Source organism: Hylobates moloch, unplaced genomic scaffold, assembly GCF_009828535.3.
Source record: "Hylobates moloch isolate HMO894 unplaced genomic scaffold, HMol_V3 SCAFFOLD_9, whole genome shotgun sequence".
NCBI lineage: Eukaryota > Metazoa > Chordata > Mammalia > Primates > Hylobatidae > Hylobates > Hylobates moloch.
In genome coordinates, this window is record NW_026652284.1 from 123,609,665 (window position 1) to 123,618,514 (window position 8,850).

Here is an 8,850-nt window from a genome sequence, read left to right on the forward strand (position 1 = left end):
AGGTGTGGTGATTCACGTCTGTAATCCCAGCACTTTGGGAGGCTGAGGCAGGGACTGCTTGGGGCAAGGAGTCCAAGATCAGCCAGAGCAACATAGTGAGGCCTTGTTTCTACAAAAATAAAAATAAAAACATTAGGCCAAGTGCGGCGGCTCACACCTGTAATCCCAGCACTTTAGGAGGCTGAGGCGGGCGGATCACCTGAGGTCAGAAGTTCTAGACCAGCCTGGCCAACATGGTGAAATCCCATATCTACTAAAAATGCAAAATTAGCCAGGTGTGGCGGCGCACGACTGTAGTCCCAGCTACTCAGGAGGCTGAGGCAGGAGAATCGCTAGAAACCGGGAGGCAGAGGTTGCAGTGAGCCAAGACTGCACCATTGCACTCCAGCCTGGATGACAGGAGCGAAACTCCATCTCAAAAAAAAAAAAAATTAGCTGGGCATGGTAGCACACGCCTGTGGTCCCAGCTACTGGAGAGGCTGAGGTGGAGGATCACTTGGGCCCAAGAGTTTGAGGTTATAGTAAACTATGATCACCACTGCACTCCCACCTGGGTGACACAACAAGACTCTGTCTCTAAACAAAATTAGTAACATAAATAAATAAAAATGAAACATTCGCAGTAAATAAAAGGTTGGAACCTGGTCTTCGCCCTGTCTTCCCTGATTTTTCTGCTTTGGCTCCTTCACTTTGAGCTTCTTTGCATTTTCCAGCCTTATCTGTCCAGTACTCTCTCTGTTCCTTTAATCAAAGAAATATGCTCCTGTAACTCCAAAGAAGAAACAGCAACACCAATGCCAAAATGATGTTTTTGACAGGAAGAAACATAAACTTCACAGGAAAGCAGTGACATCACGCCCCTCCCATTCCTCCCGTTCTGATCCTGGGCTGTGGTTCAGACACCACCTACAGCCAAGACAGCTCCTCCCACCCCATTCTCTACTGCTGTAGTGATGAGGTTAGACCTGAATGTTACAAAAGCTGGGCAAGCAGGTGAAGCACCCCCAGCAACAAAATCCATCATCATAAACATGCAAAGGCCACTGCTTCCCAAAAGTATTTGCTACCTACCTCTTGAGAGCAACTTTATCATCCACTGGCAACTGCTTCAAATTGGGCCCCTGACGGTCTCCCGTCGCCTATCTGCAACTGAGTGTCCCCACCTGCAAGAAAACACACATGTCCCCAGGGCCCTGGGGTGAGCGGCAGGACCGTTCCACAGAGGTGAGCCTGGACCCAGGCAGCAGGGACACTGCTGCACCTGTGGCTGGAGTGACACCAAAAACACAGCAGCAGCTGAGACAGCAGGAGGCAACCGGCCACGAGCCTCTGTTGGCTCCAACCACCAATGGATGGTGCTTATTCCTGACCCCATCACTACACAACCAGGCTCACTGGAAAGTTTCCATTAGCCGGTCTGGAGTATATTCCTGGGTGTAATATGCCATCATGTTCATGTTTTTTAAATCACTATTAAGTAAAACTTTTTTTTTTTTTTTTTTTTTTTTTTTTAGAGACAGGGTCTCACTATGTTACCCAGGCTGGTCTCAAACCCTGAGCTCAAAAGATCCTCCTGCCTCAGTCTCCCAAAGTGCTGGGATTATAGGTGTCAGCCACCGCACTGGCCCTTAAGTAGACTATTTTGAATGCTGCATAGACTCCCCTGAAAATAGTCTGTTCGTGGGTTTTAGCTGGGAACTTATGGCTTTAGATGCGTCAGACCAAAAGAAAAAGAAAAACAGCTGCAAACCTGAGGTGTTACAAGGTGGCCGCCAGCAAAGTGATCCAGGAGAAAGGAGGCAGGTCACCGCACCAGGAGAAGAGAAGGGCAGGGAAAAAGCTAACTCCATGACGAAAGGCCCTGGAACAAAGCACATCCAAAGCCGTCACTCTGGGGCAGAAGACAGAGCGGGATCCCATCAGCGACGGCCGTTTCCAGACCCTCTTCCTAGGCAGCCAGAGCGCCACCGCTGGTCAGGTGCAGACCCAAGCAGACAGTCAGGAGCCAAGGGAGCGCTGAGGAGGGGTGGGGCAGCGGGGGCAGAGCACCGCGACGGGGAGGGGCTGTGGCGGGGGAGGGGTAAGCGAAGGGGGAAGAGAACAAGGGGGCCTAGAGGGGGGACACCAAAGGAGGGCCCACAGAGGTGGAGGAAACACTGAGGGGTGAAGCACATGGAGGGGGGACACGGAGGAGGGGCGGGGGAGGAGGAGGAGGGGACACGTTGGTGGCGTAGTGCACGGAGGGGGAGGTACACGGAGGAGTCGCGGAGCGGCGAGGGATGTGGGAGGTCGTCACCAAGAGCGCGACCTGGGTTACCCACAGGAAGAGGGCCGCTGAGGGCACCGCCTGACCCCTCCCTCCTGGCGGCCCCGCGCCCTCAGGCCGAGTCCCACCTCCACTGCAGCTCTTCCAGGACCTATGCGGAGCGACTCCACCACGGCTCCACCGGACCCCGCTTCCCCGAGGTCTGCGCGAAGACGCTGGGAAGGCCCCGAGCCCGCGCATGCGCAGCCGCCACCACGTGCCTGGCCTTGACGCCGCAGGTGCTGCCGGGAAGGGGGCGGGCTGCGCAGGCGCAGGAGAGGCCCACGCGGTGGCCACGCGGGGCGTCTGGTGGCTGCGCTCGGTTGGGCCCCTGGGCTCGCGCGCTCCGCGGGTCGCGGTGCTGACGAGCACCCAGGAGGTGGGTGGGAGGCGGCCGGCCAGGGTGGAGGGGCGTTCCGGGGCCGCCGTGCTGTTGGCTTCCGCCACGTGGTGGAGCCTCGCCAGTCCCTGCAGCGCTTTTGCGACTCTGAAAATAAAGAGGATCGTATTTTGAGAAAAGATGATGGAGCAAAGAGCTCAAGGAGCAAGGCCTGAGGTGCAAGCTGTCACCGGGTCGCATCTGCTTAGCAGCCTGCACATTGCTAGCGAAAGTCTCCACTCAGCCTGAACATAGGGGTGCAGGACGCGCCACGTCGGGGTCCGTGGGTCTGGGGTGACGTGAGATCCCAGAGGATGAGTCTGGAAAATTGAGCGGATGTGGCCACGGTAGTAGGATGGATGAAGGCCCCCAGGCCGAGAGGGAGCTGTGTGGACAAGGGCACAGCAAGTGGCCACAGGTGGCCAGCGTGGAGTACGGCTCCCTCCAAAGCAGGCTCTTCCTGCAGGTATTTCATCCGGGAGGTGGACTCAGGGAGCACACGTGTTGGGGAGCAGGTGAGAGCCGGGGCCCCTGGACTAGTCTTTCTGGAGGCCTCTGGGAGAGCACAGGACACAGTTCCGAGTGGGTTTGCTCTGGATTCTAGGGGCCATCCTCGCCGCCCCCACCTCTGCCAACTGTACTTCCAGCAGGCCCCGGGCACAGGCCAGCACCCCTAAGCACTGAGAAAAGCCCTCAGGCAGGAAGTTGCAGGTGCGGGGGGCGGGAGGGGGCGTTGGGGTGCATGGGAAAGGCAGGGTGCTGGAGCGTCAGCCGCACTGCATGTGTGTGCGTGTTGGGGCTGGGGAAGGGCCGCCGCGTGTGGACACGATGGTGCGGGCACCGGGGAGCACCACCCCCACATGATCCCCTGTATGTTGCAGAGAGATGATGGCACCAGTGGGCACACTGCTCGCAGGTCAGGAGGAAACGGCTTGGTCAGGCTAGAGACAGTAGGAGCCCAAACCGCAGGCCTGCAGAGGTTGAGGGGAGGTGTCTGATAATTAGTAGGGTGTGGGAATGCGAATGAGCAAGTTGAGGATGGTGACCAGGCTTCCAGTTTGGGTGGTCGGGTGAGTGGCGCTGTCTTCTGGCCCTAAAGCCCTGTCACGGTAAGGAGAACTGCCTGGAAAATGTACACTTGGGGAAGACAGAGGAGGTTATTACAAACACTCCTTCACTTTACAACTTGGCTATTTTGTGATAAGTTTTAGTGCATTTGTTTGAGGTTATTAAAGATGCCATGTTACTGCCTTCTTAACAAATGGACTTAGGCAGATAGCTGTTTTCCTGTTGTGGTGAGTAATGGCCAGGCGAGGCAGCCTTCTGTGGAGCAGGCACCGCAGAACCTATGCATGCAGATGGCGTCCCCTCTACAAAGGCGCCGGGGTTGCTAGAGCCACACAGACACTGAGCTCATTTTACTCAGAAAGCCACAGAAACAATAACCAAAAAAGGATACTATGAAGGCAACATAGATCATATGCTTTTTAAAAAGCCCATCGTCAGCATCAGTGACAACACCATTACCGCTCAGTCACCAAGATTAAAAATTAGTCACACATGGAAAATAGAAACAGGTTTTCAGGGAGAAGAAGGCTTTGATTCCACTGAATAATGCCCCCTCTTTTGCTTGGTAAATAGATGATCCATATTTCCTGATGATGTACATTTTCGAGGGTAGCTATGCCTAGGTGGGCTCAGATTTGGGGTAAAAGCCTTGGCCTCAGTTGACTGTCTGGGAAGGGCTCAAAAAGTATAAATTGTATCCAAAAATGTCCAACAACAAGGTATTCAGTAATGATATCAGAGACTCCATCCAGACTGAATCTAGATTAGGTCACAAATGATTAACAGTCCTTGGAATTAAAAACTTTTATCTTGGCCGGGTGTGGTGGCTCATGCCTGTAATCCCAGCACTTTGGGAGGCAGAGTCGGGCAGATCTCTAGAGGCCAGGAGTTTGAGACCAGCCTGGGCAACATGGTAAAACCCTGTCTCTACTAAAAATACAAAAATTAGCCAGGTGTGGTGGCGGGTGCCTGTGATCCCAGCTACTCGGGAGGCTGAGGCAGGAGAATCTCTTGAGCCCAGGAGATGGAGGTTGCTGTGAGCCAAGATCGCAACACTGTACTCCAGTCTGGACAACAGAGCAAGACTCCGTCTCTTTTTTTTTTTTTTTTTTTTTTTTTTTGAGGCAGAGTCTTGTTCTGTCGCCAGGCTGGAGTACAGTGGCGCGATCTCGGCTCACTGCAATCTCTGTCCCCTGGGTTCAAGCGATTTCCCTGCCTCAGCCTCCCAAGTAGCTGAGATTACAGGCACACACCACCACACCCAGCTAATTTTTTGTGTTTTAGTAGAGACGGAGTTTCACCATGTTGGCCAGGATGGTCTCGGTCTCCTGACCTCGTGATCTGCCCGCCTCAGCCTCCCAAAGTGCTGGGATTACAGGCATGAGCCATGATGCCTGGCCGCAAGACTCCATCTCAAAATAAAATAAAATAAAATATTTTTTAAAAAAGAACCTTTTTCTTGTGTGTGCATCACAATACTTCAGCGAGACACAATCCTCATCCAAGCCACTATGGGGCTGGCCCTTGCCCCTCTTCTTCCCTTTAAGCCCTGGTCCAGCCCAACCTTCAGTCTTCTGAGCCTCCATGTACCTCGGCTGGGCCCCGGCCCCTGTCCTTAGCCCGTCGTGCCCGCTTCCCCTCCCTGGCCACTCTGGGCAGAGGCCTTGCTTCCTGTGTCACTGACACCTGGGAACAATCCACAGAGGTACCCCACACTCCCAACACGGCATCTGTCCCGCCTGTGCCCCCCACCCACCAAATCTCTGCTCCCCTCTATCTTTTCTCCTGTTACGGTGGTTGAACTCTTCACGCCTCCTATTAAAGGCCAGCCACCCATCAGCCCTCCCCTGGCCCCACAAACAGTACTGCACCTGTCCTCAGAATTCAGGTGTGCCCACTCCCTATGGCCGTTTCTGCTCTTCTGGCTCACTTTAATCCCCATTAAAGCACTCTCATTCTTTGGCTGGGCACAGTGGCTCATGCCTGTAATCTCAACACTTTGATGAGGCAGGCGGATCACTTGAGCCCAGGAGTTCGAGACCAGCCTGGGCAACATGGGGAGACCCTGTCTCTACAAAAAATACAAAAATGAGCCAGGCATGGTGGCGCAGGCCTGTAATCCCACCTGCTTGGGAGGCTGAGGCAGGAGGATTGTGAGCCCAGGAGTTCAAGACTGCAGTGAGCTGTGATCACACCACTGCACTCCAGCCTGGGCAACAGAGTGAGACAGCCTGTCTCAAAAAGAAAAGGTCTCACTCTCAAAGCCCCCTGAGACCACTTCCAACAGGGTCCTCACCGGCCTCCTCCACTCTTGGCTGCCTGGTCTTCTTGTCAATGGCACAGGATGGCGCATGTATTGGTCACTGGCTTCCCTTGGAACTGGTTCCTCCCTGGGCTCCTGGGGGCCACCTGACCCTGTTTCTGCTGCCCTCCTCCTTGGGCCCACTGTCGTGAACTATCCTGGCACTCTGTCCCCAGCAACTGTATAGCAAAGACAGCTACAGTGTGGACCTTGGCCTCCAGCCTGGCCCCTGAGCTCGAGACTCGGCAGCCTTCAGGACCCTTCCCCTGAGCTGTGTGACAGAAGCTCCAGCCCAGCATCCCGAACCCAAGGCTCTGCCTACGGAAACCTCTTCCTCCCAAACCGTCCCCATCTGGTGGTCACACCAGCCATCTCTGAGCTGCCAAGGCCAAAATAGTGTCTGAGTCCTGTACACCTCTTCCTCCCACCGCCCGGTGGAACCCACCAGCAACCCTCACACCCGTTCCAGTTTCACTGCTCTATGGCGGTGGGCTCTGCACCAGGCTGGACCACAGAAGGTCATGGGTGGCTTCAGTTGTATAAAACGCGCCACAGGTGCATCCAGCTGCCGGGATCAGTGCAGGTAAGTGCCCGCTGCAGACACCCAGCGCACTGTGCCCAGGGCACCCTCACCAAGGTGCCATCCTAAAGATGAAACTGGCAACCAGAAGAAAGCCCACAGCAGGCCACTCTGCCACATTCCGAGGACAATCATGTGTTCCCTTTCCCCATATCCTTTTCCTTTTATTTGCCAGAAAAGTGCAGTTCTCCAGAAGCCAGCAGGCCAACCATGGGCGTCTCCCTCCCTCCCCAAGCACACTCAGCACCTCAGCACCCGGGAGGGACATGAGCACACACAGCCCAGGAAGGTCCCAGAGCAGGCTGGGTGCTCCTTGCTTACGGAGGGCCCACCACCAGGGCCTGTCAGGGCACCCAGAAGATGAGGGCTTTAAAGAGCTCTCTCTGTCTCCACGTGGCTCCTTCTACCACGCTCCCGGCAAGCTAATGTTCTCAGTGGCTCTTTTTTTTTTTAACGACTCGTATTTTCAAATAAGAATAAATATGTGTGTCTGTTCTCTGGGGTTTTAGGCAGCCCCGAGCTGACCCTGTGACTGGGGAGGGATTGATGGCCCCGTCTCACCGGGAAGCCAGGTGCATCTTTTACTAAAGGTGGTTTCTGAATGATGAATGGCTTTCTCATGAACACAAAATTGTTGATTGTTATTTACAAACAATTCATTTTCACGTTCTGTTGATTCTGCCCCAGCTGTCCCTCGTGACGCCTACATGGATGATGCATCGGTGGCTATTACCACCACTGATGAAGGCTTCCTGGTCGCCCCGTGGTACGTGTTACTCCATTCATCACAGACGAGTGGCTCGCGTGCAGCAGGACAGCATGTTCTTTATCCTTGAATTTGTGTGGGTTTGTGCACCTCTAAATACAGGTGCAAACTCATACTCCAAGATCTTAATAGGCCGCAACAGTGGCCAAAATACATGGCCAGTTAAATTCTTTGGATTTAGCCAGTCCTCCAAAGCCTACTCTTCCGCTCCACATTCTAAAAAAAAACCTGATGTGCATAAACAGTGTCAGCAACCTCCACTAATTAAGGCTTCCAACCAGAAGGAAAGCTGAAGTAAGTACCAGCGATCGGCATCAAATCAACTTTTAGGGCTGACCTAAAAGACCCCAAGCCTGAATGCCCCAGCACCCACTGGGCAAGGGGCAGCCAGTCCCCAGCATGGCCTAATCCAGGCCAAGCAGGAAATTTCTGGAATCAGCTGCTTTTTCCAGATTTCTCTATTTAGACCCCCTCCTCCCGGCTGCCTCTCTGGTTCAGTGGTGGCGTTCCCCTGAGCTTGACCGGGCTCTGCAGATGGGCTGGCATGCATGGAAGAAGCTGGCGCTGTGAGGACTCCTGGCTTCCTGCTCACAGCCATTGGGCTTTGGGTGAGTCAGTCAGTCTCTCCAGACCTTGGGGTCTTCACCCAGGACATGTGGAGGCTCAGAAAGGAGCCCAAGTTCCTGCCCATCTGGAAAATCTGCATGTTCCTGGTTGCAGCAAGAGCCTGCCAGGCTCACACTTGCAAAGTACTGGTCCACATAAAAGCATAAAGCAAGCCAGGCACAGTGGCTCACACCTGTAATCCCAGCACTTTGGGAGGCCAAGGTGGGCCAATTGCTTGAGCCCAGAGTTTGAGACAAGCCTGGGCAACACGGCGAGACCCCATCTCTACAAAAAACACAAAAATTAGCTGGATGTGGTGGCGCATGCAAGCAGTCCCTGCTACTTGGGAGACCGAGGTGGGAGGATTGCCTGAGCCCGGGAGGTTACGGGTGCAGTGAAGTGAGCCATGATCACACCACTGCACTCCAGCCTGGGCAACAGAGGGCGACCCTGTCTCAAAAAAAAAAAAAAAAAAAAAGAAAGCAAGAAAGAAAAAAGGCCAGTCACAGTGGCTCACACCTATAATCCCAACACTTTGGGAGGCCAAGGCAGGCAGATCACTGGAGCAGTTCAAGACCAGCCTGGGCAACAGGGCGAAACCCTGTCTCAATTTTTTTTTTTTTTTTTATAAATTACAAAAGAAAAAAACAAGCATAAAGCAGCCCCATCAGCAATTATCATCTCATCTGCAAAAGGTCCCTGCGCTCACTGCCGTGCCCCTACTGCTGCTGTCCATTTCCCTGCCTGTCACACCAAAATTCTCCTCTACTTTCTCACCTCCCATCCTCTCATTTTTCCCCCTAAATTTTTAAACTTCAGAACTGCACAATACACATGTAACAAA

General features: G+C 53.8%; 1 long non-coding RNA gene across 1 annotated transcript; it reads right to left on the reverse strand.

Annotated features, from left to right (window-relative positions):
- Positions 1-455: 455 nt before the first annotated feature.
- LOC116813657 (uncharacterized) lies at positions 456-2,966 on the reverse strand. Its single transcript, XR_004371026.2, has 4 exons — positions 2,395-2,966; positions 1,751-1,861; positions 1,072-1,163; positions 456-741 (listed from the first exon to the last, which is right to left on the reverse strand). It is a non-coding gene; the product is annotated as an uncharacterized LOC116813657 (long non-coding RNA).
- Between the last annotated feature and the right edge of the window lie 5,884 nt (positions 2,967-8,850).